General features: G+C 28.8%; 1 long non-coding RNA gene across 1 annotated transcript; it reads left to right on the top strand.

The window, feature by feature from the left end:
• The first annotated feature begins 1,440 nt into the window (after positions 1-1,440).
• On the top strand, positions 1,441-4,936 carry LOC147811858 (uncharacterized). Its single transcript, XR_015432881.1, has 4 exons — positions 1,441-1,550; positions 2,606-2,678; positions 4,478-4,529; positions 4,782-4,936. It is a non-coding gene; the product is annotated as an uncharacterized LOC147811858 (long non-coding RNA).
• Positions 4,937-11,226: the final 6,290 nt, after the last annotated feature.

Here is an 11,226-nt window from a genome sequence, read left to right as displayed (position 1 = left end):
ATTTAAATCAAAAACTCAAAATAGGAATTAAAGATAAAAATAAGCACATTAATAATTACTTAATCTCAGCATACACTACTCTTTTCAATTTATATATGAATATGAAAACGCTAAAAGAAGTGTAATAAAAGCTAGAACAAAGATTTTGCAGAAGTCACATAAAAATGTAAGTGACCTAACAGATGTAAGAATGAAAGTATTGCAGTTATAATTAAGATTATAAAATCTTATTATTTTAAATTCTATTAATATAGTTTTATTCTGTTATTACTTCTTAATCTTTCGCTTCTATGAATTATGTTACTTTCATTATAAGAAAATTCAAATCAATATTAAAACGACTCTTGAAATTTTTGAAGTTATACTTCTTATGCGACTTCCAACAAGGCTGCGTTAAACGTTTAACGCTACATTTTTATTGGCCAGGAAATCACGTGGTAGGATCCAGTTTTCCCTCATTCATTTCCATATTGTTTTGGTTCTCACTAGCATAAAAATAATAAAAGTCATAAAAGTATTGTTTTTCTATAAATATTTTTTTAGTTTGTTTTGATACACATATAATTTAATAGGGTAGTATTTTTTATTTTCAAATTTAGAGGATAACAATTGTAAAAAATGAATGAAAACAATCCCACGGACAATGCGACAGATTTAAGGTTATGTCAAGGTACGTCTCTTGTGAATATCATTTGATTGTTAGGTTTTCTCTTCTTAAATTACATTATGACGCATTCACATACATTATTAATACAAATACATTTTCCATGGCGAGACGATGAGGCAACCACAAGCACTTCCACTGGTTCAAGAGGTCCACGAGGGAAAAATGCACAATATTACCGTAATTGCAGAGCACGGAAGCGAGCGGCGCAGGAAAAAGAGTTGTTGAATAGAACTAGTGATCCTTCTACGACTGCTGATTCTTCTACAATTAACGTCGCAGGTTACGAAGTTTAACTTCCTCCGCGCGGAGGGACTCCACGCACTATTTTTCTTTAAAAAACAAACTTTTTGTACTAGTTTAATACAAAAAAATCATTCGAGTGATCAGATAATGTTCCAAGACAATGGCCTTGGCATATATTGACGAATCTTTTCTAAAGTTTCTTTGTTTTAGAAAGATTTATTCTGGCTCTTACGCACCACTATGCTGGCACATAAGATGCCATTATGCCGTTCGCCGTTTGATTTTCCTCTCAATGTAATGTAAACTTTGGTCCATTCTTCCAAAAATATCCTCCACTAAGGCTAGTTTGTTACAATGCATGATCCTGGATTTGCCTTGTCTTCTGAGTTAGAATCAAAATGTCGACTTTAATGCCTTTGGTACCTCACTAGAAGGATTCACGTTGGAGGATTCTATGCAACTTAGAAACTTTTTCAGTCTATCTTATGAAAAATTGTTTAAAAAAAGATAAATAATTGTTTTTCTTTTATATTTTAGGAATGCTTCGAAGAATGCCAGAAGAATCTCAGTTTATTGCTTCGTGGCTTTCTTGCACAGTACTACAGATTTCCGGGAAATGAAAGAATCTGCAGTGATGCAGGTAAAGAGAAATTAAAAATTAGTATAATTGTGCTGGTTTCTATAGACAGATTAACAAATAAGGTTTGCGACTACAAATCTTTTCCCTCATTCAACCAAAAAAATGACTTTAGAAAAAAACTCTTAGCTTTATTAAACTTAGACTTTATTGATTACTCAGATTGCATTTAATCATTTCTGATATGCAATGCCATCCAAAGCGGTATTGAACTCCAATTTTACATATTTTCATAAATTTAAAATGCTATTTTTTGCTTGTTTGATTCTTATTCAAATTCACACTTCTAACACAAAATTTGGATTATATTTGTTCAAAATCATAGCAGTCTTTAATGCCAATTATTACTGCACAACTTCCTCCAAGAAACCTGGTACTGGATGGCCTGGTCGGTAGTGCTCTGGGCCCATTTTCGAGAATTCATGGGCTCGAACCCTGCCGGCCGAAGATTCCCCGTGCAATAAAATGGTGACTGATGTACGTTAAATCTGTCGAGTCGCAAAGTCCTCCATGTTCTCATAACAAATCAATACTTCTGAGGGTACTGAATTGGAGATTGATGGTTCTCTGATTCCGGTCAAAACTACGGTATGCGGATGAGTGAATGGGTCCACCCTATAAACGCGCGTGACGCATGGGTGTGGCAGAAGTCAAATTCTTGGCCATAGATGGCGCCACTAGAAAACAAGAACAGTCACGCACATCTGCCTTAACAGGCATACATCAACAACAACAGCAAAAATTAGGTCAGAGAAATATACACATTATTAATTGAACACATTATTAAAAAACAAAAACACTCTCTAAATCTGACTCACTACTCAGAGATGGTGAGAATGAGAATAGCCAAAGCCAGTGTGAATGCCAGATAAATCAGATAACTGAAATAAAAGCTTTAATATTAAATGAGCATTCACACTGGTTTAGATATCTTTCATTCCATTTTCCTCGCTAATAAACCAGCTGATTTTAATAAAGTCATACCTTATATATTGACACCACTGAAAGATTAAATTCTTATTTTTTTCTTTTTTATAATGAAAAAAACACAAATTTAGAATCATTAGCTGTGGAAATACCAGAAAATGAAATTGAAGAATGTGAAAAAGAGCATTGCTATCCCGCATGTTAGTAAGTATGCTACTTGATTCACTGATACCTAGATTTATGCTTATTCAATCTGTAATTAAAGGAGTATTATTTTCTTTAGCTAAGCGGTAATATTTATTATTTATAATTTATTTGTGTCACAAGAATTTAATGTTAAAAGAAATATTAATTTTTGAAATGATTCAGCTTTATACTTTCAAGAGAAACAATATTTATATTTTTATTTCCTCAGTATCTTCCCGAATCATAACATCAAATATGCTAAACAACATATTGTATAATTTTATCTCTTAAAAATTAAATTTTTCTTATGCGTCACAAAATAAAAGCTTATGTGTCACAACACAAAGGCTTATTTATGTCACAAATACCTTACGGTAAAAGGAATAGCTACTGAAAGCAATTAACATTTAAAATGTATCTGTGTCACAAGCATTTTACTTTAAAAGAAATATTAGTTTTTGAAACAAATGCAGCTTTAACTATACTTTTAAGTGGAACAAAAAATTGTATTTTTATTTCGTCAATATCTTCCTGAATCTTCGAGTCAAATATGCTAAACAACATATTGTATAATTTTATAGCTTAAAAGGGAAAAAAAAATTTTTACGTCACAAAATAAAGGCTTATATGTTACAAACAGTTTACGTTAAAAGAAGTATTAATTACTTAAATGATACAGTTTAACCTATATTATAAAATGGAGCAAAAAATTCAAATTTCAGTTTCTTTTAGTAACAGCGACAATGTTATCCTGAATCATAGCGTCAAATATGTTAGATAGCATTTGGTAAAATTTTATGGCTTCAAAATGATATGCGGCTTATGTGTTACAACGAGAAGGCTTATGCGTCTTAAAGACTTATGTTTCACAACGCAAGGGCTTATTTGTGTCACGAACGTTTTACGCTAAAAGAAATATTAGTTACTTAAATGATGCATTTTAAACTATACTATAAAATTAGACAAAAATTTACATTTTCAATTTTTTTTTTCTAACAGTCGCAATATTTTCCTGAGTCATCGCGTCAAACATGCACATATGGTTTAATTTTACCACTTAAAAATAAATATTTCCGCCTTTTTTTCTGTTTGTATTTCTTTATAAAAATTTAAATATATATTTATATGTATTTTAACTTCATTGGCTGGAATTTTAAATTACAATGAAAAATATAAGTAGGTAAGAAATTTGATTCAAGTGGCCATTTGGATTCCTGATCAAATTACGGTGAAAAAGTACTATCGCATTAAATGCATCTTACATAAAATTCATTTTCACAGTAGTTTTTACTATAGCTAAGCCGAGTTCTTTCACTAACTTAATATAAATAGATTTATAGAAATTTTTATGTTTGAAAAATGAAATGAATTTGGAAAACTAACCAGTGATGCGTTACTTTTCTTCATGAATTTTACAAGTGCCATTGTATTGCTAATATGCCATTTGACTACAGAGTATTGGAGAGTCCGTAGTACGAACTCTCCAATACTTTTTTGCATCACATACCAAGTCCCTCAAAGCAGGGCATTCGTCGAAATGAACTGCAGTCATATTTTGTCTTAACACATAAATTACGCTGAGATGAGCCAACCAAGTTAAAACAGTGCAAATGGGCCGGAAAAAAACTACTCTAAAACAATTTTTCTCATCTATATACACTGAAACAATTTTTTCTTAATTTTTTTTATGAAATGGCATTGTAATCATACAATTAGTTAGCATGCTATTATGTTTTATATATATTTATGTAGTTTTATGTTATCAAATAACTAGAGCTAATATAAATTACCATAATATTTTTCGCCTTTGTTATTAGTGAGGAACATTATGAAGTCACCAGAGAAATACTTGATACTGGAAGATTTCATGTAAGTTTTTTCCACAATTTAAAATTTTTCATTAATTGTTTTATTATTTTTTCATGTATTTCATTTGAATATTAATACTCATTCTAGATCATTGAATATGCTGATATCAAATTTTATTTTTGAATCAAACACTATATCCCCTGAACCACCGAGAGTAGCTAGAAGACTTAACAATAATTATTGTATTATATTTTTAAAATCTGTAATTCGTTTAAAGAGTGCTTCCAAATTAAGTTTTTTTCTCTTTCACAGGATAGTTGCCCACGCGATCCAATTCAAAAGTAAGTATTTGCATTTTATTGAACTAGTTAATGATATAATACATGAAAATCCACACAAAAATATTAGTACTAAAAGAAACAGATTTATTTAGCTTAAATTATTGCCAAGAAGAACTATATAATTGTACAAAATAAACGATCCAAAATTCGATTGCATGATATATCTCAATTTAATAACCTATTAAAGTTTGTACTTTCTCTGTTGTATTTGGCAACGTTAAAATGTACCCATCCAGTTTTGATGTGAGTTGCCTTGGAAACGATTAAGCATAGAATGACATACAACGATGCAAGCGTAAATAAAAAGTGATTATTATTATTATGACCTTCTGATATGGTTGCAATATTATTTTCTGTTCATGATTAATAAAAGATGGAAAAATACACAAAACTATGGGATGCAGCAAATTTACCCCATTTTATAACTCAGTTTATTAAAATATGGTTTAATAGTGTGATTTTTATAAAAAAAAACATTCACTTGTAAATAATTTTTGTTCTAATTTGTGGATAATTTTATGCAGAAAGATTCTCTACTCCTGATTAAGACTTTAAAGACAAAAAAAAAAGAAAAAAAAAAATTTAAAAAAAAAAAATAAACGTAAAATTTTGTTAATTTCAATATAAGGAATTTTTAGAATCGTTCTTATCGTTAGCATCCTTCATTCGACGCTTTTTTTAGTTTAAAAATGATGATTTTTTATTTAAAATTTAAATTTTTTGATAAAAATCGTTTTCAAAAAACTTTTTTTGTAAGTTTAAATGCTGTAACCTTATGGGTTTCTGTATACTTTTTGCATATTTCAATGAAATAATATGATTTAGAAATATATGGAATATAAAATTTAAATAAACCTATCATATTAGATCATTAAATTTAATAGAGAGATTTCGCAGGTATTAGGTTTTTCAATAAGAAAATACGATGCATGTTCCTTTTCTGTGTATCTACAGATATTTTCCGATGTGTTTCGGATGTTCCTTCACCAAAAAAAAAAAGATTCCATTTTGCTTTCGCTTGCATAAGAAAAATATCAACCATTTTTTTTTTCTTTTTTAAAATTTAATACGACATGATAAAGAAGGAACGTTACCATGTAATAGACATGATAAAGAAGGAACGTTACCATGTAACACTGAAGAAATCTTAAGTGCAACTGATGATCACGTTGCTCGGCTAGCAGTCATTCGTCTCTAATAACAACGCCCCCTATAGGTCGTTGCGTTCGCGAATACGTATACAAGAAATGATTTTTGAAAAAAAAATTGCAATAAGTAGCTTATTATGCAAAACTTGTCGAATATATAAAAATCTCAATTTTGAACTGTTTTCCATCTACGCTGCTTTTTCAATCGCAAAGCAGTTCACACTTTCAATATTTATCGAACTCCTGTTCCTATTTCAAACACGTCGTGAAAATACTGCATTAGACCAACTGCTAACAGTAGGCATTGCTCTTCTCATCGGTGCTCATGCGCGTCATTTTCTTGGTCAGAATCCATTTTCTTTGAAATAAGGTCGATAATCATTTAACTGAAATACGGCATAAAGGCCTGGTTTCTTAGGACAGGACGCCGTCACCTGGAAATCAGCGCTAACCTCTGATTGGTCCATTTGTGAGTTTGATAGTATACGTCATCGAATGCTCATCTTGAACTACAATTGCCGTTCAACTCAACTGCAGTTGGATTACAACGTGACGTTAACCACAGAAGCAATGGCGGACAACATCCAACAGCACATTGAAATCAGCCAAGATTTTGATTTTGACATTAAACATAGCTTCTTCATTAAACATAGCACTCTTCATTTAGCTCAGCTATAATGTGTTTTTTCTTGGACAAAGTCATTATTTGTTCTCTAAAACACTGGTCGACAATAACAAAATCAATAAAAATTCAAAATAAATATTTGTTTACGTTATTAACGCATGCGCAATGAGAGATAATGCCTGCGTTGGACCGACTGCTCACGCTGAGCTAACAAAAAAGTATTTTTTTGGCGTCCGCTCTACGTCAACTTTCCGCTGACGCCCAGATAAGGCGCTAGTTCTAAGAAACCAGGCCTTGAGCTAACAAACCAGTATTTTGTTGGCGTCAGCGGGACGTTGACGTCCCGCTGACGCCCAGATAAGGCGCTTGTCCAAAGAAACCAGACCTTAAGCGACATTATTCAGTTTCGTTGCTTTGAATGTCTGCAACAATATTGCTAATATTAATGTCAAAAGTCTTCATTTTTTTATACCATGTGAACTACAAAATCCACTTTTTGGGCGAAATATGCAAAGTTTTTGAACATTTTTTTAAAAATATAAACTTAATTTTCTTAAAATAGTTAAAGAGATAAAAAAGAATTATTTAACGAAAGTATTTATTATTTTTTTTTTATTTTAGTCAATCGGTTATGATATATATAAGCATGAATGGAATGGAAACAACGACGTTTACATACAGTCCTAAATTTCAGGTAAAAAGTAATTTTATTTTTTAAAATATTTCAGTTTAAGGAGAATTTAACTTTTTTTCTAAAAATTGATTGCGTTTAAATGTGTTCAGAAAGTCGCATTTATATATATATATATATATATATATATATATATATATATATATATATATATATATATATATATATATATATATATATATATATATATATATATATATATATATATATATATATATATATATATATATATATATATATATGTATATATATCAAAGCAAAAGCAAAAATATACCAAAGCAAATTCAATAATACAATTGAGTGAGGAACACCGAAAAATCTAAACAAAAATAAAACATACGAAGCAAAAAATACTAAATGAAACCATATATGGCAACGTTACTTTAAAAAAGTAACGAGTAAAAGTACAAGTATTTTTAAAAAAAGTAACGAGTAAAAAGTAAAAAGTTCTTATTTTGAAAAGTAACGAGTAAAAAGTACATGTAAAAGTACAAGTACTTTTAAAAAAAGTAACGAGTAAAAAGTACAAGTAAAAGTACAAGAACTAGGCAAAAAAAGTAACGATTTAAAAGTACATTTCTAGGAAATCGAAAATTCAAAGTAACCTAAAATTTTATTGAATAATATATTTATGCTCTTTAAAGTTTTTGCCAAATTGTTGTCATTTATTTAATTATTTTTAAATTTGAAAGTTATGGATTTAAATTTATTTTTAAATTCGAAAGATTATTATAATATGATTTTATAATATAATCGTATAATATAATTTTAAAATCAAATATAGTTTTAATTTCAAACTTTTTATGGATTTGCACGAAAAAGAAATTTTCTATTGATTTTAATTTTTAGTTTATTATTTTTATTTATTTAAATTACCATTGATTTAAGATTGTTTTACCCTTTAGAGACGCGTTTTAAAAGCACAAACATAAACAAAGCAAACACAGGGTTTCAGATAGCTTTGTGATCTTTGAGCTAGTAAAAAATAATTGAATGTGCAGTATAAGTTGAAACAGAAGGTATTTAAACACGAAGTTAGCTGTGAATGCATGTATATTGCACATTAATTTTATGAATTAAAAAAAAACATAAGCATTTTTTTTCAATTTAATATCTTGTTTTTTAGAAAGCTTACCGAGTTTTAGAAAAAAAGTAACGATTTCGTTCGATATTTCCGTTACAAATACTTGTACTTTTTCCCTAAAAAAGTAACGAAAGTACAAGTAAAAGTACTAAATTTAAAAAGCAACGAAGTACAAGTAAAAGTACGTACTTTTTACTTGTACCGGCGGTACAAGTAACGAAAGTAAAAGTACTGCCATATATGAATGAAACACATCAAGCAAAAAATAAAAATACAAGAAAAATACAGAATAAGACACAAAATGTAACATATAAAGCCATAAGTGAATTCAAATACATTTCCACTTACATTACAGAAAATCTTTCCTGAAAAGTTATTAACAGATATTACGAAAATGTTAGATAATATTAAAATATTTGCGTAACACACACAAGTTTGCCAGATTAGAAAATATTAAAATAAAATAGTAAACACAGGATAGCGGAATATATTTTATGCCGCGTTCTTATTAATGTATTTAACCAGATAGGATTTGTCAGTTAGCTTGGAATTGCCCGAAACTGCATGTGAGCAAGGTAAGAATATTAGAATGCATATTTCAAAGTTTATAATTAAGAAAGGCTTAATTTTAATTATAATATTTTAATTCTGATGATTTATCGATAAATTATTAGCATTTATTAAAATAGAAATTCCCTGGACAAAGAAATTCTCATTAAATATAAAAAAGAATTTTAGCCACGGATTTTCCTGAATTGGATTTGCACATGATCAAAGTATAAATTTAGATCACAAAGAAATTTTTCATAAATTCATCAATAATTATAACATAAAATTTTATTTAATCATTTTATATAGAATCTAATTGCACTAGTTTGATAGTTGGTTTACTTTTTTTTATCATCAAATTTTGGAACAGTTTGTGTATTTGCTTTTTTGAACAAATAAACATAGCTACAAATTCTCTTATTTCTTTTTATTTGATTAAAAATAGGACTTAAATAAATATTTTTGGGAAAATTAGAATTTCATGCAATTACTTTATTTATATTAAATTTAAAAATATATCTTTTATTGTATAAGTCAAGAATGCATATATTTTTTCCGTTCTTAATACTAAAATCCAAAAAATTGAAATTAATATTATCGTCAAGATCACGCAGCAAGATTGAATCCTTGTAGCAAATATTGTTTAACAAAATCGTATGATTTTAAAAATTAAGCATAATTAAAATATTATATATTTTAGAGAATAGAAGCTTTCAGCTATATAGGTGGCTACGTCGGAATTTGGCTTGGAATCTCATTGGTCGCCATATACGATCTCTTAGAGACAGTCATCCTTATGATCAGCTATCCTTTCAAAAGTCACAAGAAAGCGCGAATAAAGAACAGAAGGTTAGAGAAGATAAAACAGTTTTCGAGAGACCTGTAAGAAGAATCTTGGCAGCAATCCCTGCTCATCCTGATATGTTGGAAGTGTTCTAGATGTGCTGATAATTAAATGTTTCGGAGCCAATTATGAATAAACAAATAGTGCATCTTCTAAAAATGTGATCTGTATTTTGTTTTACATTGATATTTTATTATACTTTTGTGTTAATTCACTGTTAAGAGGAATTTTTAATTGGAATTTACATTGGAAATTTTAAAATTTCCATATAAATTTATAGAATTGCTACAAGACACGTATCTCTATCACGATGCATATTTCTTAGACAATACAAAGTTTAAAGATTCTCTTTTGGGTAACCTCTATCGTGAATGCAGGATGCGATGCAGTTGGGCATTAAGGCAAGAAAGTCCGTTCTGATGTTTTGTGGCATCTCGTTCCACAGTTGCTGAAAATCGATTAAAATCGTAGGCCATCCCAAGTGTTCCAGATGTGCTCTTTTGGTAACGTATCTGGGGATCAAGCAGGCCAGAGAAGAGTGATAATGAGATGGAGGCATTCTTGTGAACCCTTTCTGTGTGTGTCAGAGCATTGCTTGTTTGAAAATTGCTTGTCTGATTGTGACTAACAAGCGGTTGGCTCGTTTCATTATTTTGACGGACATGTTGCCATTCATGGCTGGGTTCTCAGAAGCTATTTTTCAAAGTCATGTTTCATTAACTTTCAGCTCAGTCATGTTTCAGTAACTTTTTAAGATAATCTAGAAATGCATGCACAGAATTTATTTAATAAATAATCCATAAAAAATAATTTTTATAATATTTATTATTAGACACGCAAATAATTTATGAAATATTTTTTTAAATCTTTCCTTGCGGTCTTTTCAAATGAAAAAAAATGCTAAATTTAAAAAGAAATAGTCATGTTTTTAGATTTTTATTTCACATAAACTATTTGACTGATTTTGTTCAAGCTTTGTACTTTTATTATTTGAAATTATATAGTTTTAAATTTTGTAAAAAAGTAATTGTATCTCTTATAGTTTGAAACATTTTCGACAATTACTAAATAAGTTGTAAATAAATAGTTACGACTAATTCATTTTTACATTAACTTTTTTTATAAACTAATTTCTATAGTGTGTACACAGACGTTTTGATTCGCTCAAACGCAAAAACATCTCAAATTATAGCAATATAAGTTCAAACTTCCAGTCAATCTAATGATTTATTAAAATTGATAACTAGTTTGTGAAAGCTAATCATAAGAACAAAGAACAAAAATGTTCAACATGATACTTTTTTGGTGCAGTTTAATTCTGAAAATCGGATAATTCATACATGTAATGATCTCATATTTTCTATTTCTATTTTGCAATTTAATATTTTAAAAAATATTAAAACTTCAAAAGTAAATTAATAATATAAAATTTTTTCATTTTTTAATCTTCTACAAATTATATTATTTACTTCAAA

Source organism: Parasteatoda tepidariorum, chromosome 4 (assembly GCF_982258835.1).
Source record: "Parasteatoda tepidariorum strain Cologne lab strain chromosome 4, Ptep-v5.0, whole genome shotgun sequence".
Taxonomy (NCBI): Eukaryota; Metazoa; Arthropoda; class Arachnida; order Araneae; family Theridiidae; genus Parasteatoda; species Parasteatoda tepidariorum.
The sequence above is the reverse complement of the archived record's forward strand: the minus strand, read 5'-3'. Positions and strand labels throughout refer to the sequence as shown.